Source organism: Aedes albopictus, chromosome 2, assembly GCF_035046485.1.
Source record: "Aedes albopictus strain Foshan chromosome 2, AalbF5, whole genome shotgun sequence".
Classification (NCBI taxonomy): Eukaryota; Metazoa; Arthropoda; class Insecta; order Diptera; family Culicidae; genus Aedes; species Aedes albopictus.
The window spans coordinates 307321082-307340614 of NC_085137.1; the positions used below are offsets into that span (position 1 = coordinate 307321082).

The window sequence follows — 19533 nt, forward strand, 5'->3', positions numbered from 1 at the left end:
ATGCGGTGTAACACCCTACAGGTCCATGCAGCATAGTTCTGAAGAGATGTTGTTTTCAAGGATATTCTAGGGCATCCAAGAACTTTCGCGAATAAAGACCTTAAGATCTACAAGCGTAATCGATGGATTGTAGTCACAATACTAATACGGTGCAACATCTTACAGGTCCTTAGAGCATAGTTCTATAGAGACGTAGTTTCCAAAGATATTCTAGGACCTCCAAGAACTTCCGAAAGTTCAGGCCTGAAAATCTACGAGCGTAATCAATTATTTTTGCTATATTATTGATGCGATGTAATATCCTACTGATCCATGGAGCATAGTTCTGTGGAAAATAAACTTCCCAAATATGCTCTAGGTCATCCAAGAATTTCCACGAATAAAGAATTCAAGATCTACAACCGTAATGAATGGATTTTTGTTAAATTACTGATACGGTGTAACATCCCACAGGTCCATGGAGCATAGTTCTGAAGAGAAGTTATTTCCAAGGACATCTTAGGGCATCTAAGAACTTCCGCGAGTAGTGGCCTTAAGATCTACAAGCGTAATCTATGGATTGCAGTTACATTACTGATACGGTGTAACATCCTACATGTCTATGCAGCATAGTTCTGAAGAGATGTTGTTTTCAAGGATATTCTAGGGCATCCAAGAACTTCCGCGAATAAAGACCTTAAGATCTACAAGCGTAATCGATGGATTGTAGTCATATTAATAATACGGTGCAACATTCTACAGGTCCTTAGAGTATAGTTCTGTAGAGACGTAGTTTTCAAAGATATTCTAGGACCTCCAAGAACTTCCGAGAATACAGGCCTGAAAATCTACGAGCGTAATCAATTATTTTTGCTAAATTATTGATGCGGTGTTTTATCCTACAGATCCATGGAGCATAATTCTGTAGAAAAAAAAACTCCCCAAATATGCTCTAGGTCATCCAAGCAATTTCCGCGAATAAAGAATTCAAGATCTACAACCGTAATAAATGGATTTTTGTAAAATTACTGATACGGTGTAACATCCTACAGGTCCATGGAGCATAGTTCTGAAGAGAAGTTATTTCTAAGGATATCTTAGGGCATCTAAGAACTTCCGCGAGTAGTGGCCTTAAGATCTACAAGCGTAATCTATGGATTGCAGTTACATTACTGATACGGTGTAACATCCTACATGTCTTTGCAGCATAGTTCTGAAGAGATGTTGTTTTCAAGGATATTCTAGGGCATCCAAGAACTTCCGCGAATAAAGGCCTTAAGATCTACAAGCGTAATCGATGGATTGTAGTCATATTACTAATACGGTGCAACATTCTACAGGTCCTTAGAGTATAGTTCTGTAGAGACGTAGTTTTCAAAGATATTCTAGGACCTCCAAGAACTTCCGAGAATACAGGCCTGAAAATCTACGAGCGTAATCAATTATTTTTGCTAAATTATTGATGCGGTGTTTTATCCTACAGATCCATGGAGCATAATTCTGTAGAAAAAAAACTCCCCAAATATGCTCTAGGTCATCCAAGCAATTTCCGCGAATAAAGAGTTCAAGATCTACAACCGTAATAAATGGATTTTTGTAAAATTACTGATACGGTGTAACATCCTACAGGTCCATGGAGCATAGTTCTGAAGAGAAGTTATTTTCAAGGATATTCTAGGTAAACCAAGAACTTTCGCGAGTAGTGGCCTTAAGATCTACAAGCGTAATCGATGAATTGTAGTTACATTACTGATGCGGTGTAACATTCTACAGGTCCATGGAACATAGTTCTGAAGATAAGTAATTTTCAAGGATATCTTAGGGCATCCAAGAATTTCCGCGAGTAGTGGCCTTAAGATCTACAAGCGTAATCGATGGATTGTAGTTACATTACTGATACGGTGCAACATCCTACAGGTCTTTAGAGCATAGTTCTGTAGAGATGTACTTTTCCAAGATATTCTAGGACCTCCAAGAACTTCCGCGAGTATAGGCCTGAAGATCTATTAGCGTATTCAATCAATTGATGTTACATTTCCTAGCGTATTCAATCAATTGTTGTTACATAGGTAATTTCTTTGGAAATTTCCTTTACTGTTAAAGTTTTTCTTCAGACAGTCTTTTAGGAATCCCTTTAAAAATATGTTCATGTACTCCTCCTGGAATTCTTTCAGAACATCCTCCATGAATTTTGGTAAGACATTTCTCTTGGAATGTTTCTAAATATTTTTTTTAATAAATCCTTGTAGGAGTTCAATCATGGGTTTCCGAGGGAGAGTTTTCAGCATTTTCTTTAGCAACTCTTTCTAGAACCATTTCAGAAAAATCCCTGAGATAGTTTCACATAATCTTGAAGGGTTTCGTTCAAGAATATTTTCTGGGATTTCTTCAAGAATTAGAAAGACAATTTATTCAGAAATTCCTCCAAGGGTTTTTTTCAGAAATTCTTCCATGAGCTCCATTTAAATCTTACTAAGGAATTCCTTTTGAAATATTACTTGAGACTCCCTCAGTAGTTTAAGCGTTTCCCATAATTTTCAGTAAAAGATTACCTTTTCCATGGATTTTTGGTTATTTTCATTTTCAGAATTTTCGAAGAATTCTCAGCGGTTTGAGATATTCCTCCACAGATTTTTACAGAATTATTTTATGAAATAACAAAAATTATGTTGGAGTTACTCTTCGAGGGTTACCTGAAGGAAATATTTAAATAAATTTCTGATGAGATTAAATTTTATTGAAACTATTTTAGAAACAACCGTTTATAGCTCCTGGAGAAGTCCTTGGGGAATACCTGGAGGAACTTCTGAAATTCGACACAAAAGTTCAGTTAATTGGACGAAGTGGCTTAATTTCCCCAATAGAGGGGTAGGAAAAAAAAGTCCTGAGATGGATTTAGAGGATTTTTAAGTAGAATTTTATGAGAATTTTTTGGGAAAAATCAAGGAAAAAATACTGAAGAAGTTTCTAAAAATCCTTGAAGGCATTTCTAAAGGACACCTCTGATAAGTTTCTGAAAGAATCCATGAAAAAAATCTTCGGAAATCCATAAAGAAATTACAGACAAAAATACTAGAAGAATTCTTAAATAAATCTCCTAATTATTTTTTGAAGGGTGATTTGGAACAAACCCTGAAAGAACTCATGGACATACTTCTAAATAGAGAAGCTTGTGAAGTATTCGTAAGGGAATCACCAAAGAATTTTCTAAAATTGTTATTTTTTTTTTTCAAGGAGTCTCTGAAATTTGGAGAATGCTGTGCAATAATTCCGAAAAGAACTTCTGAAGATATTTTTGGAGAAACGTTAAGAAATAAATCCTGAAGTGAATTCTGAAGAATCCCTGAAGAAAGGTTTCTAAAAATCTCTAGAGAAGTTTACGATCCCACTTATGGAGGAATATCTAAGGATCTTCTAGGAAGCCCCTTAGAGGAACCCTATTCAGAATTTTTTGGAGAAACTCCTGATAGAATCCCTGGAGTAATTCCTGAAAAGCACCCTAACAGAACACCTACAAACATTTCGAATTTTACCATGACTATACTGGTCTAAAATGAGTTTTATTAAAGAATATCCTTAGACGAGACGTGCGACGTTGTGAATTTCTATCTAGAGGAATCCTATATAAATTTCCTGGTAAACGTCCTCAAGGGTACTCTCTGAAATTTATAGCATAGTTCTTATGAGGATAGTTTTTATTGAAACCTCTGATTGACATACGTTTAAACCGTTTACACAAAATAGATGAAAATTGTAATTTAGATACAAGAAAGAAATTGTTCTGTATTGACGTTTTTTAATGACTTTTAATTTGCTCTTCACTAAAAAAAATAATTTAAAATTTTGATCACGCCGATTACGCCTCCGCCGCCGCCGCCGCCGTATAGGACGAATGGCGTGCGCCGCCGCTGCCTCGAATTACTATACACGCCGCCGCTGGTGAAAATTGCTTCGGCGCACACGTCTACTACAGGTCCTTGGCGCAAGATTCCGTTAACGTGTTCTAGGTCATTCAGAACTTCCGCAAGTAAAGGCCTGAATCTACTAGCGTAATTAATCAATTGCTTTTACATTACTTATATGATGTTATACAGATTTATGGATCACGGTTCTATAGAGAAGTTATTTTCAAAGATTTTCTAGTTAATCCAAGATCTTTCGCGAGTTAAGGCCTTAAGATCAATAAGCATTATCAATGGACTTCTGTTGCATTACTGATGCGGTGCAACATCCTACAGGTCCATGGAAGACAGTTCTGTAGAGTCTTGATTTCCAAGAATGTTTTATGTCTTCCAAGTACTCTTGCGGCTCATGGAAGTTCTTGGAGTACCTAGAAGATGTTTGGCAATTATTTCTCAACAGAACTATGCTCCCTGGACCTTTAGGACGCTATACTGTATCAGTAATGTGACAACAAACCATTGATAACGCTTGTAGATCTTCAGGTCCAAACTCGCGGAAGTTCTTGGGAACTTGTATTGATTGCGCTTATAAATCTTAGGTATTTACTCATGGAAGTTCTTGGGGGACCTAGAACATCTGTGGAAATTATTTCTATACAGAAAAATGGTTCATGGACCTGTAGCATGTTACAACGTATAAGAAATGTAACAACAATCCATTGATTACGCTTGTAGATCTTAAGGCCTTTACTCGCGGAAGTTCTTGGAGCTTCTAGATTATCTTTGGAATTTATTTCTCTACAGAACTATGCTCCCTGGACCTGTAGGACGCTACACTGTAACAGTAATGTGGCAACACACCATTGATAACGTTTGTAGATCTTAAGGCCTTTACTCGCGGAAGTTCTTGGAGGTCCTAGATTATCATTGGAAATTATTTCTCTACAGAACTAGGCTCCCTGGACCTGTAGGACGTTACAATGTATTAGTATTGTGACAACAAACCATTAATAACGCTCGTAGATATTCAGGTCTTTACTCATGGAAGTTCTTGGAGGACTTAGAACATCTGTGGAAATTATTTCTATACAGAAAAATGGTTCATGGACTTGTAGCATGTTACAACGTATTAAAAATGTAACAACAATCCATTGATTACGCTTGTAGATCTTAAGGCCTTCACTCGCGGAAGTTCTTGGAGGTCCTAGATCATCTGTGGAAATTATTTCTCTTCAGAACTATGCTCCCTGGACCTGTAGGACGCTACAATGTATTAGTATTGTGACAACAAACCATTAATAACGCTTGTAGATATTCAGGTCTTTACTCATGGAAGTTCTTGGAGGACCTAGAACATCTGTGGAAATTATTTCTATACAGAAAAATGGTTCATGGACTTGTAGCATGTTACAACGTATTAGAAATGTAACAACAATCCATTGATTACGCTTGTAGATCTTAAGGCGTTCACTCGCGGAAGTTCTTGGAGGTCCTAGATCATATGTGGAAATTATTTCTCTACAGAACTATGCTCCCTGGACCTGTAGGACGCTACACTATATCAGTAATGTGGCAACAAACCATTGATAACGCTTGTAGATATTAAGGCCTTTACTCGCGGAAGTTCTTGGAGGTCCTAGATCATCTGTGGAAATTATTTCTCTTCACAACTATGCTCCCTGGACCTGTAGGACGCTACACTGTATCAGTAATGTGACAACAAACCATTGACAACGCTTGTAGATCTTCAGGACTTAACTCGTGGAAGTTCTTGGAGGATCTAGAACATCTATGACAATTAATTCCTTACAGAAAAATTGTTCTTGGACCTGTAGCATGTAACAACGTATTAGAAATGTAACAACAATTCATTGAGTACGCTTGTAGATCTTAAGGCCTTAACTCGCGGAAGTTCAAAGAAGACCTAGTATGTCTTTAGAAATGAATACTCTTCAGTACAACGCTCAATGGACCTTTGGGATGTTACAACGCATGTAGCAAGAAATTATTGGCTATGTTTGTGGATCTTCTGGCCTTTACTCGCGGAAGTTCTTGGAGATCAAAATAGGAGGTCATGTTTGAAAATGATTTATTTACAGAACAATGCTCCGTATACCTGTAGGATGTAGAACAGTATCAGCGATGTAACAACAATCAATCGATTACGCTCGTAGATATCAAAGCCTTTACTCGCGAAAGTTCCTGAGTGTCCTGGAACATCTTTCTCTACACCACCTAGCTCCGTGGACCTGTAGAGTGTTGACAGTCTCCTTGATCCTTCGTTTCGTCCGTCTAGACAGTCCTTATCACCCCAAAATATCCTCTACGATCTTTCTTGGAAACAGTATGCACTCTGCTCCCCATAGCCCATCCCTTGTCCCCTTCCCCACTAACCCCTAGATTCAACCCTTACTACTACCCCCCCCCCCTTTTCTTATTACTCTCTAAAACAAACCTCGGATACCTGAAGGTGAGGACATTTCAAATATTTTCAGATTTCCCTCAGTTTTTTTTTACACGGATTCCCGAATTAGCACGGTATTTTTTTACACGGTTTCGCGAATTAACACGGTTTTTTTTTACACGGATTCGCGAATTAACACGGTTTTTTTTTACACGGATTCGCGAATTAACACGGTTTTTTTTTACACGGTTTTTTTTTACACGGGACGTATCCCCCGTGTAAAAAAAGACCTTAGTGTACTTAGATGGGTGACCGCTTGGGAACGTCGCGTGTCGTTGGCCTTTTTGCATTTTTTTTATTGCGCCGGAGCTGGATTCGAACCCAGGACGGCATTTTGAATCAAACATCACATGTGCTCTTTCTTCGAAAAATGGCTCTAAATGACGTTTTTTGCCATTCAAACATTCAATCATCGTAATTGCATTTCGTCCATTTTGGCCTCTAGTCGGAATAAAATCCTCTTCTAACCCACCCGACATTGTCAACGATCATACCATGTTGAAAACACCAGTTCTCGTCCGATCACTGAAGTTAAGCAACATCGGGCGCGATTAGTACTTAGATGGGTGACCGCTTGGGAACGTCGCGTGTCGTTGGCCTTTTTGCATTTTTTTTTTATTGCGCCGGAGCTGGATTCGAACCCAGGACGGCATTTTGAATCAATCATCACATGTGCTCTTTCTTCGAAAAATGCCTCTAAATGACGTTTTTTGCCATTCAAACATTCAATCATCGTAATTACATATTGCCCATTTTGGCCTCTAGTCGGAACAAAATCCTCTTCTGACCCACCCGACATTGTCAACGATCATACCATGTTGAAAACACCAGTTCTCGTCCGATCACTGAAGTTAAGCAACATCGGGCGCGATTAGTACTTAGATGGGTGACCGCTTGGGAACGTCGCGTGTCGTTGGCCTTTTTGCATTTTTTTTATTGCGCCGGAGCTGGATTCGAACCCAGGACGGCATTTTGAATCAATCATCACATGTGCTCTTTCTTCGAAAAATGGCTCTAAATGACGTTTTTTGCCCTTCAAACATTCAATCATCGTAATTGCATTTCGTCCATTTTGGCCTCTAGTCGGAACAAAATCCTCTTCTAACCCACCCGACATTGTCAACGATCATACCATGTTGAAAACACCAGTTCTCGTCCGATCACTGAAGTTAAGCAACATCGGGCGCGATTAGTACTTAGATGGGTGACCGCTTGGGAACGTCGCGTGTCGTTGGCCTTTTTGCATTTTTTTATTGCGCCGGAGCTGGATTCGAACCCAGGACGGCATTTTGAATCAATCATCACATGTGCTCTTTCTTCGAAAAATGGCTCTAAATGACGTTTTTTGCCCTTCAAACATTCAATCATCGTAATTGCATTTCGTCCATTTTGGCCTCTAGTCGGAATAAAATCCTCTTCTAACCCACCCGACATTGTCAACGATCATACCATGTTGAAAACACCAGTTCTCGTCCGATCACTGAAGTTAAGCAACATCGGGCGCGATTAGTACTTAGATGGGTGACCGCTTGGGAACGTCGCGTGTCGTTGGCCTTTTTGCATTTTTTTTTTATTGCGCCGGAGCTGGATTCGAACCCAGGACGGCATTTTGAATCAATCATCACATGTGCTCTTTCTTCGAAAAATGCCTCTAAATGACGTTTTTTGCCCTTCAAACATTCAATCATCGTAATTGCATTTCGTCCATTTTGGCCTCTAGTCGGAACAAAATCCTCTTCTAACCCACCCGACATTGTCAACGATCATACCATGTTGAAAACACCAGTTCTCGTCCGATCACTGAAGTTAAGCAACATCGGGCGCGATTAGTACTTAGATGGGTGACCGCTTGGGAACGTCGCGTGTCGTTGGCCTTTTTGCATTTCTTTTTATTGCGCCAGAGCTGGATTCGAACCCAGGACGGCATTTTGAATCAATCATCACATATGGTCTTTCTTCGAAAAATGCCTCTAAATGACGTTTTTTGCCCTTCAAACATTCAATCATCGTAATTGCATTTCGTCCATTTTGGCCTCTAGTCGGAACAAAATCCTCTTCTAACCCACCCGACATTGTCAACGATCATACCATGTTGAAAACACCAGTTCTCGTCCGATCACTGAAGTTAAGCAACATCGGGCGCGATTAGTACTTAGATGGGTGACCGCTTGGGAACGTCGCGTGTCGTTGGCCTTTTTGCATTTTTTTTTTATTGCGCCGGAGCTGGATTCGAACCCAGGACGGCATTTTGAATCAATCATCACATGTGCTCTTTCTTCGAAAAATGCCTCTAAATGACGTTTTTTGCCCTTCAAACATTCAATCATCGTAATTGCATTTCGTCCATTTTGGCCTCTAGTCGGAACAAAATCCTCTTCTAACCCACCCGACATTGTCAACGATCATACCATGTTGAAAACACCAGTTCTCGTCCGATCACTGAAGTTAAGCAACATCGGGCGCGATTAGTACTTAGATGGGTGACCGCTTGGGAACGTCGCGTGTCGTTGGCCTTTTTGCATTTTTTTTTTATTGCGCCAGAGCTGGATTCGAACCCAGGACGGCATTTTGAATCAATCATCACATATGGTCTTTCTTCGAAAAATGCCTCTAAATGACGTTTTTTGCCCTTCAAACATTCAATCATCGTAATTGCATTTCGTCCATTTTGGCCTCTAGTCGGAACAAAATCCTCTTCTAACCCACCCGACATTGTCAACGATCATACCATGTTGAAAACACCAGTTCTCGTCCGATCACTGAAGTTAAGCAACATCGGGCGCGATTAGTACTTAGATGGGTGACCGCTTGGGAACGTCGCGTGTCGTTGGCCTTTTTGCATTTTTTTTATTGCGCCGGAGCTGGATTCGAACCCAGGACGGCATTTTGAATCAATCATCACATGTGCTCTTTCTTCGAAAAATGGCTCTAAATGACGTTTTTTGCCCTTCAAACATTCAATCATCGTAATTGCATTTCGTCCATTTTGGCCTCTAGTCGGAATAAAATCCTCTTCTAACCCACCCGACATTGTCAACGATCATACCATGTTGAAAACACCAGTTCTCGTCCGATCACTGAAGTTAAGCAACATCGGGCGCGATTAGTACTTAGATGGGTGACCGCTTGGGAACGTCGCGTGTCGTTGGCCTTTTTGCATTTTTTTTATTGCGCCGGAGCTGGATTCGAACCCAGGACGGCATTTTGAATCAATCATCACATGTGCTCTTTCTTCGAAAAATGGCTCTAAATGACGTTTTTTGCCCTTCAAACATTCAATCATCGTAATTGCATTTCGTCCATTTTGGCCTCTAGTCGGAACAAAATCCTCTTCTAACCCACCCGACATTGTCAACGATCATACCATGTTGAAAACACCAGTTCTCGTCCGATCACTGAAGTTAAGCAACATCGGGCGCGATTAGTACTTAGATGGGTGACCGCTTGGGAACGTCGCGTGTCGTTGGCCTTTTTGCATTTTTTTTTATTGCGCCGGAGCTGGATTCGAACCCAGGACGGCATTTTGAATCAATCATCACATGTGCTCTTTCTTCGAAAAATGGCTCTAAATGACGTTTTTTGCCCTTCAAACATTCAATCATCGTAATTGCATTTCGTCCATTTTGGCCTCTAGTCGGAACAAAATCCTCTTCTAACCCACCCGACATTGTCAACGATCATACCATGTTGAAAACACCAGTTCTCGTCCGATCACTGAAGTTAAGCAACATCGGGCGCGATTAGTACTTAGATGGGTGACCGCTTGGGAACGTCGCGTGTCGTTGGCCTTTTTGCATTTTTTTTTATTGCGCCGGAGCTGGATTCGAACCCAGGACGGCATTTTGAATCAATCATCACATGTGCTCTTTCTTCGAAAAATGCATCTAAATGACGTTTTTTGCCATTCAAACATTCAATCATCGTAATTGCATTTCGTCCATTTTGGCCTCTAGTCGGAATAAAATCCTCTTCTAACCCACCCGACATTGTCAACGATCATACCATGTTGAAAACACCAGTTCTCGTCCGATCACTGAAGTTAAGCAACATCGGGCGCGATTAGTACTTAGATGGGTGACCGCTTGGGAACGTCGCGTGTCGTTGGCCTTTTTGCATTTTTTTTATTGCGCCGGAGCTGGATTCGAACCCAGGACGGCATTTTGAATCAATCATCACATATGCTCTTTCTTCGAAAAATGCCTCTAAATGACGTTTTTTGCCATTCAAACATTCAATCATCGTAATTGCATTTCGTCCATTTTGGCCTCTAGTCGGAATAAAATCCTCTTCTAACCCACCCGACATTGTCAACGATCATACCATGTTGAAAACACCAGTTCTCGTCCGATCACTGAAGTTAAGCAACATCGGGCGCGATTAGTACTTAGATGGGTGACCGCTTGGGAACGTCGCGTGTCGTTGGCCTTTTTGCATTTTTTTTATTGCGCCGGAGCTGGATTCGAACCCAGGACGGCATTTTGAATCAATCATCACATATGCTCTTTCTTCGAAAAATGCCTCTAAATGACGTTTTTTGCCATTCAAACATTCAATCATCGTAATTGCATTTCGTCCATTTTGGCCTCTAGTCGGAATAAAATCCTCTTCTAACCCACCCGACATTGTCAACGATCATACCATGTTGAAAACACCAGTTCTCGTCCGATCACTGAAGTTAAGCAACATCGGGCGCGATTAGTACTTAGATGGGTGACCGCTTGGGAACGTCGCGTGTCGTTGGCCTTTTTGCATTTTTTTTTTATTGCGCCGGAGCTGGATTCGAACCCAGGACGGCATTTTGAATCAATCATCACATGTGCTCTTTCTTTGAAAAATGCCTCTAAATGACGTTTTTTGCCCTTCAAACATTCAATCATCGTAATTGCATTTAGTGCATTTTGGCCTCTAGTCGGAATAAAATCCTCTTCTAACCCACCCGACATTGTCAACGATCATACCATGTTGAAAACACCAGTTCTCGTCCGATCACTGAAGTTAAGCAACATCGGACGCGATTAGTACTTAGATGGGTGACCGCTTGGGAACGTCGCGTGTCGTTGGCCTTTTTGCATTTTTTTTATTGCGCCGGGGCTGGATTCGAACCCAGGACGGCATTTTGAATCAATCATTACATGTGCTCTTTCTTCGAAAAATGCCTCTAAATGACGTTTTTTGCTCTTCAAACATTCAATCATCGTTAGTGCATTTTGGCCTCTAGTCGGAATAAAATCCTCTTCTAACCCACCCGACATTGTCAACGATCATACCATGTTGAAAACACCAGTTCTCGTCCGATCACTGAAGTTAAGCAACATCGGGCGCGATTAGTACTTAGATGGGTGACCGCTTGGGAACGTCGCGTGTCGTTGGCCTTTTTGCATTTTTTTTATTGCGCCGGAGCTGGATTCGAACCCAGGACGGCATTTTGAATCAATCATTACATGTGCTCTTTCTTTGAAAAATGCCTCTAAATGACGTTTTTTGCCCTTCAAACATTCAATCATCGTAATTGCATTTAGTGCATTTTGGCCTCTAGTCGGAATAAAATCCTCTTCTAACCCACCCGACATTGTCAACGATCATACCATGTTGAAAACACCAGTTCTCGTCCGATCACTGAAGTTAAGCAACATCGGGCGCGATTAGTACTTAGATGGGTGACCGCTTGGGAACGTCGCGTGTCGTTGGCCTTTTTGCATCTTTTTTTTTTTTTTTATTGCGCCGGGGCTGGATTCGAACTCAGGACGGCATTTTGAATCAATCATTACATGTGCTCTTTCTTCGAAAAATGCCTCTAAATGACGTTTTTGCCCTTCAAACATTCAATCATCGTAATTGCATTTCGTCCATTTTGGCCTCTAGTCGGAATAAAATCCTCTTCTAACCCACCCGACATTGTCAACGATCATACCATGTTGAAAACACCAGTTCTCGTCCGATCACTGAAGTTAAGCAACATCGGGCGCGATTAGTACTTAGATGGGTGACCGCTTGGGAACGTCGCGTGTCGTTGGCCTTTTTGCATTTTTTTTTATTGCGCCGGAGCTGGATTCGAACCCAGGACGGCATTTTGAATCAATCATCACATGTGTTTTTTTTTTCGAAAAATGCCTCTAAATGACGTTTTTTGCCCTTCAAACATTCAATCATCGTAATTGCATTTCGTCCATTTTGGCCGGAGCTGGATTCGAACCCAGGACGGCATTTTGAATCAATCATTACATGTGCTCTTTCTTCGAAAAATGCCTCTAAATGACGTTTTTTGCCCTTCAAACATTCAATCATCGTAATTGCATTTCGTCCATTTTGGCCTCTAGTCGGAATAAAATCCTCTTCTAACCCACCCGACATTGTCAACGATCATACCATGTTGAAAACACCAGTTCTCGTCCGATCACTGAAGTTAAGCAACATCGGGCGCGATTAGTACTTAGATGGGTGACCGCTTGGGAACGTCGCGTGTCGTTGGCCTTTTTGCATTTTTTTTATTGCGCCGGAGCTGGATTCGAACCCAGGACGGCATTTTGAATCAATCATTACATGTGCTCTTTCTTTGAAAAATGCCTCTAAATGACGTTTTTTGCCCTTCAAACATTCAATCATCGTAATTGCATTTAGTGCATTTTGGCCTCTAGTCGGAATAAAATCCTCTTCTAACCCACCCGACATTGTCAACGATCATACCATGTTGAAAACACCAGTTCTCGTCCGATCACTGAAGTTAAGCAACATCGGGCGCGATTAGTACTTAGATGGGTGACCGCTTGGGAACGTCGCGTGTCGTTGGCCTTTTTGCATTTTTTTTATTGCGCCGGAGCTGGATTCGAACCCAGGACGGCATTTTGAATCAATCATCACATGTGCTCTTTCTTTGAAAAATGCCTCTAAATGACGTTTTTTGCCCTTCAAACATTCAATCATCGTAATTGCATTTAGTGCATTTTGGCCTCTAGTCGGAATAAAATCCTCTTCTAACCCACCCGACATTGTCAACGATCATACCATGTTGAAAACACCAGTTCTCGTCCGATCACTGAAGTTAAGCAACATCGGACGCGATTAGTACTTAGATGGGTGACCGCTTGGGAACGTCGCGTGTCGTTGGCCTTTTTGCATTTTTTTTATTGCGCCGGGGCTGGATTCGAACCCAGGACGGCATTTTGAATCAATCATTACATGTGCTCTTTCTTCGAAAAATGTCTCTAAATGACGTTTTTTGCTCTTCAAACATTCAATCATCGTTAGTGCATTTTGGCCTCTAGTCGGAATAAAATCCTCTTCTAACCCACCCGACATTGTCAACGATCATACCATGTTGAAAACACCAGTTCTCGTCCGATCACTGAAGTTAAGCAACATCGGGCGCGATTAGTACTTAGATGGGTGACCGCTTGGGAACGTCGCGTGTCGTTGGCCTTTTTGCATTTTTTTTATTGCGCCGGAGCTGGATTCGAACCCAGGACGGCATTTTGAATCAATCATTACATGTGCTCTTTCTTTGAAAAATGCCTCTAAATGACGTTTTTTGCCCTTCAAACATTCAATCATCGTAATTGCATTTAGTGCATTTTGGCCTCTAGTCGGAATAAAATCCTCTTCTAACCCACCCGACATTGTCAACGATCATACCATGTTGAAAACACCAGTTCTCGTCCGATCACTGAAGTTAAGCAACATCGGGCGCGATTAGTACACACCTAGAAAATATCATGTAATTTTAAGTGCCCTGAAACTGACATATACGAGCATCTTCAAAAACACAAATTTAGAGGTTATAACATGTAAATTTACGTCTTTCAAGACACTCCAAAATAAAACTTATTTTTTCTTGGCGTCTAGCAATCGCTAGAACCGATTTGACAGATAAAACATAGAAAAGTAAAATATTGTCATACATGGGATTCGAACTCCGGATCTGCTGATCGTGAGCCACATCTCTTACCTCTCGGCTATTTCACCGAGTTGGAAAGTGGTTGATGAACGTGATACTGATTCTACGTTTCTGGTGAAACGGATTTGCTAACCAACCAGCACTTACATGATGCGTGTGAAATTGAGTCCAATTTGTGATTCAGTCTTGAAAACATTTACGTTTTTTGGAGATTCCGTTTCGTGGAAATTTCAGAATTTCTAAGTGTGTACTTAGATGGGTGACCGCTTGGGAACGTCGCGTGTCGTTGGCCTTTTTGCATCTTTTTTTTTTTTTTTTATTGCGCCGGGGCTGGATTCGAACTCAGGACGGCATTTTGAATCAATCATTACATGTGCTCTTTCTTCGAAAAATGCCTCTAAATGACGTTTTTGCCCTTCAAACATTCAATCATCGTAATTGCATTTCGTCCATTTTGGCCTCTAGTCGGAACAAAATCCTCTTCTAACCCACCCGACATTGTCAACGATCATACCATGTTGAAAACACCAGTTCTCGTCCGATCACTGAAGTTAAGCAACATCGGACGCGATTAGTACTTAGATGGGTGACCGCTTGGGAACGTCGCGTGTCGTTGGCCTTTTTGCATTTTTTTTATTGCGCCGGGGCTGGATTCGAACCCAGGACGGCATTTTGAATCAATCATTACATGTGCTCTTTCTTCGAAAAATGCCTCTAAATGACGTTTTTTGCTCTTCAAACATTCAATCATCGTTAGTGCATTTTGGCCTCTAGTCGGAATAAAATCCTCTTCTAACCCACCCGACATTGTCAACGATCATACCATGTTGAAAACACCAGTTCTCGTCCGATCACTGAAGTTAAGCAACATCGGGCGCGATTAGTACTTAGATGGGTGACCGCTTGGGAACGTCGCGTGTCGTTGGCCTTTTTGCATTTTTTTTATTGCGCCGGAGCTGGATTCGAACCCAGGACGGCATTTTGAATCAATCATTACATGTGCTCTTTCTTCGAAAAATGCCTCTAAATGACGTTTTTTGCCCTTCAAACATTCAATCATCGTAATTGCATTTCGTCCATTTTGGCCTCTAGTCGGAATAAAATCCTCTTCTAACCCACCCGACATTGTCAACGATCATACCATGTTGAAAACACCAGTTCTCGTCCGATCACTGAAGTTAAGCAACATCGGGCGCGATTAGTACTTAGATGGGTGACCGCTTGGGAACGTCGCGTGTCGTTGGCCTTTTTGCATTTTTTTTATTGCGCCGGAGCTGGATTCGAACCCAGGACGGCATTTTGAATCAATCATTACATGTGCTCTTTCTTCGAAAAATGCCTCTAAATGACGTTTTTTGCCCTTCAAACATTCAATCATCGTAATTGCATTTCGTCCATTTTGGCCGGAGCTGGATTCGAACCCAGGACGGCATTTTGAATCAATCATTACATGTGCTCTTTCTTCGAAAAATGCCTCTAAATGACGTTTTTTGCCCTTCAAACATTCAATCATCGTAATTGCATTTCATCCATTTTGGCCTCTAGTCGGAATAAAATCCTCTTCTAACCCACCCGATATTGTCAACGATCATACCATGTTGAAAACACCAGTTCTCGTCCGATCACTGAAGTTAAGCAACATCGGACGCGATTAGTACTTAGATGGGTGACCGCTTGGGAACGTCGCGTGTCGTTGGCCTTTTTGCATTTTTTTTTATTGCGCCGGAGCTGGATTCGAACCCAGGACGGCATTTTGAATCAATCATCACATGTGTTTTTTTTTTTCGAAAAATGCCTCTAAATGACGTTTTTTGCCCTTCAAACATTCAATCATCGTAATTGCATTTCGTCCATTTTGGCCGGAGCTGGATTCGAACCCAGGACGGCATTTTGAATCAATCATTACATGTGCTCTTTCTTCGAAAAATGCCTCTAAATGACGTTTTTTGCCCTTCAAACATTCAATCATCGTAATTGCATTTCATCCATTTTGGCCTCTAGTCGGAATAAAATCCTCTTCTAACCCACCCGATATTGTCAACGATCATACCATGTTGAAAACACCAGTTCTCGTCCGATCACTGAAGTTAAGCAACATCGGGCGCGATTAGTACTTAGATGGGTGACCGCTTGGGAACGTCGCGTGTCGTTGGCCTTTTTGCATTTTTTTTTATTGCGCCGGAGCTGGATTCGAACCCAGGACGGCATTTTGAATCAATCATCACATGTGTTTTTTTTTTTCGAAAAATGCCTCTAAATGACGTTTTTTGCCCTTCAAACATTCAATCATCGTAATTGCATTTCGTCCATTTTGGCCGGAGCTGGATTCGAACCCAGGACGGCATTTTGAATCAATCATTACATGTGCTCTTTCTTCGAAAAATGCCTCTAAATGACGTTTTTTGCCCTTCAAACATTCAATCATCGTAATTGCATTTCATCCATTTTGGCCTCTAGTCGGAATAAAATCCTCTTCTAACCCACCCGATATTGTCAACGATCATACCATGTTGAAAACACCAGTTCTCGTCCGATCACTGAAGTTAAGCAACATCGGGCGCGATTAGTACTTAGATGGGTGACCGCTTGGGAACGTCGCGTGTCGTTGGCCTTTTTGCATTTTTTTTTATTGCGCCGGAGCTGGATTCGAACCCAGGACGGCATTTTGAATCAATCATCACATGTGTTTTTTTTTTCGAAAAATGCCTCTAAATGACGTTTTTTGCCCTTCAAACATTCAATCATCGTAATTGCATTTCGTCCATTTTGGCCGGAGCTGGATTCGAACCCAGGACGGCATTTTGAATCAATCATTACATGTGCTCTTTCTTCGAAAAATGCCTCTAAATGACGTTTTTTGCCCTTCAAACATTCAATCATCGTAATTGCATTTCATCCATTTTGGCCTCTAGTCGGAATAAAATCCTCTTCTAACCCACCCGATATTGTCAACGATCATACCATGTTGAAAACACCAGTTCTCGTCCGATCACTGAAGTTAAGCAACATCGGGCGCGATTAGTACTTAGATGGGTGACCGCTTGGGAACGTCGCGTGTCGTTGGCCTTTTTGCATTTTTTTTTATTGCGCCGGAGCTGAATTCGAACCCTGGACGGCATTTTGAATCAATCATAACATGTGTTCTTTCTTCGAAAAATGCCTCTAAATGACGTTTTTTGCCCTTCAAACATTCAATCATCGTAATTACATATTGCCCATTTTGGCTTCTAGTCGGAATAAAATCCTCTTCTAACTCGCCTGGCATTGTCAACGATCATACCATGTTGAAAACACCAGTTCTCGTCCGATCACTGAAGTTAAGCAACATCGGGCGCGATTAGTACTTAGATGGGTGACCGCTTGGGAACGTCGCGTGTCGTTGGCCTTTTTGCATTTTTTTTTATTGCGCCGGAGCTGGATTCGAACCCAAGACGGCATTTTGAATCAATCATCACATGTGCTCTTTCTTCGAAAAATGCCTCTAAATGACGTTTTTTGCCCTTCACATTCAATCATCGTAATTACATATTGCCCATTTTGGCCCCTAGTCGGAACAAAATCCTCTTCTAACCCACCCGACATTGTCAACGATCATACCATGTTGAAAACACCAGTTCTCGTCCGATCACTGAAGTTAAGCAACATCGGGCGCGATTAGTACTTAGATGGGTGACCGCTTGGGAACGTCGCGTGTCGTTGGCCTTTTTGCATTTTTTTTATTGCGCCGGAGCTGGATTCGAACCCAGGACGGCATTTTGAATCAATCATCACATATGGTCTTTTTTCGAAAAATGCCTCTAAATGACGTTTTTTGCCCTTCAAACATTCAATCATCGTAATTACATATTGCCCATTTTGGCCTCTAGTCGGAACAAAATCCTCTTCTGACCCTCCCGACTTTGTCAACGATCATACCTTGTTGAAAACACCAGTTCTCGTCCGATCACTGAAGTTAAGCAACATCGGGCGCGATTAGTACTTAGATGGGTGACCGCTTGGGAACGTCGCGTGTCGTTGGCCTTTTTGCATTTTTTTTTATTGCGCCGGAGCTGGATTCGAACCCAGGACGGCATTTTGAATCAATCATTACATGTGCTCTTTCTTTGAAAAATGCCTCTAAATGACGTTTTTTGCCCTTCAAACATTCAATCATCGTAATTGCATTTAGTGCATTTTGGCCTCTAGTCGGAATAAAATCCTCTTCTAACCCACCCGACATTGTCAACGATCATACCATGTTGAAAACACCAGTTCTCGTCCGATCACTGAAGTTAAGCAACATCGGGCGCGATTAGTACTTAGATGGGTGACCGCTTGGGAACGTCGCGTGTCGTTGGCCTTTTTGCATTTTTTTTATTGCGCCGGAGCTGGATTCGAACCCAGGACGGCATTTTGAATCAATCATTACATGTGCTCTTTCTTCGAAAAATGCCTCTAAATGACGTTTTTTGCCCTTCAAACATTCAATCATCGTAATTGCATTTAGTGCATTTTGGCCTCTAGTCGGAATAAAATCCTCTTCTAACCCACCCGACATTGTCAACGATCATACCATGTTGAAAACACCAGTTCTCGTCCGATCACTGAAGTTAAGCAACATCGGGCGCGATTAGTACTTAGATGGGTGACCGCTTGGGAACGTCGCGTGTCGTTGGCCTTTTTGCATTTTTTTTATTGCGCCGGAGCTGGATTCGAACCCAGAACGGCATTTTGAATCAATCATCACATGTGCTCTACCTTCGAAAAATGCCTCTAAATGACGTTTTTTGCCCTTCAAACATTCAATCATCGTAATTGCATTTCGTCCATTTTGGCCTCTAGTCGGAACAAAATCCTCTTCTCACCCGACATTGTCAACGATCATACCATGTTGAAAACACCAGTTCTCGTCCGATCACTGAAGTTAAGCAACATCGGGCGCGATTAGTACTTAGATGGGTGACCGCTTGGGAACGTCGCGTGTCGTTGGCCTTTTTGCATTTTTTTTATTGCGCCGGAGCTGGATTCGAACCCAGAACGGCATTTTGAATCAATCATCACATGTGCTCTTTCTTCGAAAAATGCCTCTAAATGACGTTTTTTGCCCTTCAAACATGGAATCATCGTAATTGCATTTCGTCCATTTCTGCCTCTAGTCGGAACAAAATCCTCTTCTGACCCACCCGACATTGTCAACGATCATACCATGTTGAAAACACCAGTTCTCGTCCGATCACTGAAGTTAAGCAACATCGGGCGCGATTAGTACTTAGATGGGTGACCGCTTGGGAACGTCGCGTGTCGTTGGCCTTTTTGCA

The 19533-nt window shown here is 41.4% G+C and overlaps 36 non-coding genes across 36 annotated transcripts; all 36 read left to right on the forward strand.

Annotated features, from left to right (window-relative positions):
- The first annotated feature begins 6825 nt into the window (after positions 1-6825).
- On the forward strand, positions 6826-6944 carry LOC134289186 (5S ribosomal RNA). The gene has a single exon (XR_009998354.1). It is a non-coding gene; the product is annotated as a 5S ribosomal RNA (ribosomal RNA).
- Positions 6945-7145: 201 nt separating this feature from the next.
- On the forward strand, positions 7146-7264 carry LOC134289187 (5S ribosomal RNA). The gene has a single exon (XR_009998355.1). It is a non-coding gene; the product is annotated as a 5S ribosomal RNA (ribosomal RNA).
- A 199-nt stretch (positions 7265-7463) lies between these two features.
- On the forward strand, positions 7464-7582 carry LOC134289188 (5S ribosomal RNA). Its single transcript, XR_009998356.1, has one exon. It is a non-coding gene; the product is annotated as a 5S ribosomal RNA (ribosomal RNA).
- A 198-nt stretch (positions 7583-7780) lies between these two features.
- On the forward strand, positions 7781-7899 carry LOC134289190 (5S ribosomal RNA). Its single transcript, XR_009998358.1, has one exon. It is a non-coding gene; the product is annotated as a 5S ribosomal RNA (ribosomal RNA).
- A 201-nt stretch (positions 7900-8100) lies between these two features.
- Positions 8101-8219, forward strand: LOC134289191 (5S ribosomal RNA). Its single transcript, XR_009998359.1, has one exon. It is a non-coding gene; the product is annotated as a 5S ribosomal RNA (ribosomal RNA).
- Positions 8220-8419: 200 nt separating this feature from the next.
- LOC134289192 (5S ribosomal RNA) lies at positions 8420-8538 on the forward strand. The gene has a single exon (XR_009998360.1). It is a non-coding gene; the product is annotated as a 5S ribosomal RNA (ribosomal RNA).
- Positions 8539-8739: 201 nt separating this feature from the next.
- LOC134289193 (5S ribosomal RNA) lies at positions 8740-8858 on the forward strand. The gene has a single exon (XR_009998361.1). It is a non-coding gene; the product is annotated as a 5S ribosomal RNA (ribosomal RNA).
- Positions 8859-9059: 201 nt separating this feature from the next.
- Positions 9060-9178, forward strand: LOC134289194 (5S ribosomal RNA). Its single transcript, XR_009998362.1, has one exon. It is a non-coding gene; the product is annotated as a 5S ribosomal RNA (ribosomal RNA).
- A 199-nt stretch (positions 9179-9377) lies between these two features.
- Positions 9378-9496, forward strand: LOC134289196 (5S ribosomal RNA). Its single transcript, XR_009998363.1, has one exon. It is a non-coding gene; the product is annotated as a 5S ribosomal RNA (ribosomal RNA).
- A 199-nt stretch (positions 9497-9695) lies between these two features.
- LOC134289197 (5S ribosomal RNA) lies at positions 9696-9814 on the forward strand. The gene has a single exon (XR_009998364.1). It is a non-coding gene; the product is annotated as a 5S ribosomal RNA (ribosomal RNA).
- A 200-nt stretch (positions 9815-10014) lies between these two features.
- LOC134289198 (5S ribosomal RNA) lies at positions 10015-10133 on the forward strand. Its single transcript, XR_009998365.1, has one exon. It is a non-coding gene; the product is annotated as a 5S ribosomal RNA (ribosomal RNA).
- A 200-nt stretch (positions 10134-10333) lies between these two features.
- On the forward strand, positions 10334-10452 carry LOC134289199 (5S ribosomal RNA). Its single transcript, XR_009998366.1, has one exon. It is a non-coding gene; the product is annotated as a 5S ribosomal RNA (ribosomal RNA).
- A 199-nt stretch (positions 10453-10651) lies between these two features.
- LOC134289200 (5S ribosomal RNA) lies at positions 10652-10770 on the forward strand. The gene has a single exon (XR_009998367.1). It is a non-coding gene; the product is annotated as a 5S ribosomal RNA (ribosomal RNA).
- Positions 10771-10969: 199 nt separating this feature from the next.
- Positions 10970-11088, forward strand: LOC134289202 (5S ribosomal RNA). Its single transcript, XR_009998369.1, has one exon. It is a non-coding gene; the product is annotated as a 5S ribosomal RNA (ribosomal RNA).
- Positions 11089-11289: 201 nt separating this feature from the next.
- LOC134289288 (5S ribosomal RNA) lies at positions 11290-11408 on the forward strand. Its single transcript, XR_009998449.1, has one exon. It is a non-coding gene; the product is annotated as a 5S ribosomal RNA (ribosomal RNA).
- A 190-nt stretch (positions 11409-11598) lies between these two features.
- Positions 11599-11717, forward strand: LOC134289203 (5S ribosomal RNA). The gene has a single exon (XR_009998370.1). It is a non-coding gene; the product is annotated as a 5S ribosomal RNA (ribosomal RNA).
- A 199-nt stretch (positions 11718-11916) lies between these two features.
- On the forward strand, positions 11917-12035 carry LOC134289204 (5S ribosomal RNA). Its single transcript, XR_009998371.1, has one exon. It is a non-coding gene; the product is annotated as a 5S ribosomal RNA (ribosomal RNA).
- Positions 12036-12242: 207 nt separating this feature from the next.
- On the forward strand, positions 12243-12361 carry LOC134289205 (5S ribosomal RNA). Its single transcript, XR_009998372.1, has one exon. It is a non-coding gene; the product is annotated as a 5S ribosomal RNA (ribosomal RNA).
- Positions 12362-12697: 336 nt separating this feature from the next.
- Positions 12698-12816, forward strand: LOC134289206 (5S ribosomal RNA). The gene has a single exon (XR_009998373.1). It is a non-coding gene; the product is annotated as a 5S ribosomal RNA (ribosomal RNA).
- Positions 12817-13015: 199 nt separating this feature from the next.
- LOC134289207 (5S ribosomal RNA) lies at positions 13016-13134 on the forward strand. Its single transcript, XR_009998374.1, has one exon. It is a non-coding gene; the product is annotated as a 5S ribosomal RNA (ribosomal RNA).
- A 199-nt stretch (positions 13135-13333) lies between these two features.
- On the forward strand, positions 13334-13452 carry LOC134289289 (5S ribosomal RNA). Its single transcript, XR_009998450.1, has one exon. It is a non-coding gene; the product is annotated as a 5S ribosomal RNA (ribosomal RNA).
- A 190-nt stretch (positions 13453-13642) lies between these two features.
- LOC134289208 (5S ribosomal RNA) lies at positions 13643-13761 on the forward strand. Its single transcript, XR_009998375.1, has one exon. It is a non-coding gene; the product is annotated as a 5S ribosomal RNA (ribosomal RNA).
- A 975-nt stretch (positions 13762-14736) lies between these two features.
- Positions 14737-14855, forward strand: LOC134289290 (5S ribosomal RNA). Its single transcript, XR_009998451.1, has one exon. It is a non-coding gene; the product is annotated as a 5S ribosomal RNA (ribosomal RNA).
- A 190-nt stretch (positions 14856-15045) lies between these two features.
- Positions 15046-15164, forward strand: LOC134289209 (5S ribosomal RNA). Its single transcript, XR_009998376.1, has one exon. It is a non-coding gene; the product is annotated as a 5S ribosomal RNA (ribosomal RNA).
- Positions 15165-15363: 199 nt separating this feature from the next.
- On the forward strand, positions 15364-15482 carry LOC134289210 (5S ribosomal RNA). The gene has a single exon (XR_009998377.1). It is a non-coding gene; the product is annotated as a 5S ribosomal RNA (ribosomal RNA).
- A 334-nt stretch (positions 15483-15816) lies between these two features.
- LOC134289291 (5S ribosomal RNA) lies at positions 15817-15935 on the forward strand. The gene has a single exon (XR_009998452.1). It is a non-coding gene; the product is annotated as a 5S ribosomal RNA (ribosomal RNA).
- Positions 15936-16272: 337 nt separating this feature from the next.
- LOC134289212 (5S ribosomal RNA) lies at positions 16273-16391 on the forward strand. The gene has a single exon (XR_009998378.1). It is a non-coding gene; the product is annotated as a 5S ribosomal RNA (ribosomal RNA).
- Positions 16392-16728: 337 nt separating this feature from the next.
- LOC134289214 (5S ribosomal RNA) lies at positions 16729-16847 on the forward strand. The gene has a single exon (XR_009998380.1). It is a non-coding gene; the product is annotated as a 5S ribosomal RNA (ribosomal RNA).
- A 336-nt stretch (positions 16848-17183) lies between these two features.
- LOC134289215 (5S ribosomal RNA) lies at positions 17184-17302 on the forward strand. The gene has a single exon (XR_009998381.1). It is a non-coding gene; the product is annotated as a 5S ribosomal RNA (ribosomal RNA).
- A 200-nt stretch (positions 17303-17502) lies between these two features.
- Positions 17503-17621, forward strand: LOC134289216 (5S ribosomal RNA). The gene has a single exon (XR_009998382.1). It is a non-coding gene; the product is annotated as a 5S ribosomal RNA (ribosomal RNA).
- A 198-nt stretch (positions 17622-17819) lies between these two features.
- LOC134289217 (5S ribosomal RNA) lies at positions 17820-17938 on the forward strand. The gene has a single exon (XR_009998383.1). It is a non-coding gene; the product is annotated as a 5S ribosomal RNA (ribosomal RNA).
- Positions 17939-18137: 199 nt separating this feature from the next.
- Positions 18138-18256, forward strand: LOC134289285 (5S ribosomal RNA). Its single transcript, XR_009998446.1, has one exon. It is a non-coding gene; the product is annotated as a 5S ribosomal RNA (ribosomal RNA).
- Positions 18257-18456: 200 nt separating this feature from the next.
- On the forward strand, positions 18457-18575 carry LOC134289218 (5S ribosomal RNA). Its single transcript, XR_009998384.1, has one exon. It is a non-coding gene; the product is annotated as a 5S ribosomal RNA (ribosomal RNA).
- A 199-nt stretch (positions 18576-18774) lies between these two features.
- On the forward strand, positions 18775-18893 carry LOC134289219 (5S ribosomal RNA). Its single transcript, XR_009998385.1, has one exon. It is a non-coding gene; the product is annotated as a 5S ribosomal RNA (ribosomal RNA).
- Positions 18894-19088: 195 nt separating this feature from the next.
- On the forward strand, positions 19089-19207 carry LOC134289220 (5S ribosomal RNA). Its single transcript, XR_009998386.1, has one exon. It is a non-coding gene; the product is annotated as a 5S ribosomal RNA (ribosomal RNA).
- A 199-nt stretch (positions 19208-19406) lies between these two features.
- LOC134289221 (5S ribosomal RNA) lies at positions 19407-19525 on the forward strand. The gene has a single exon (XR_009998387.1). It is a non-coding gene; the product is annotated as a 5S ribosomal RNA (ribosomal RNA).
- The last annotated feature ends 8 nt before the right edge of the window (positions 19526-19533 follow it).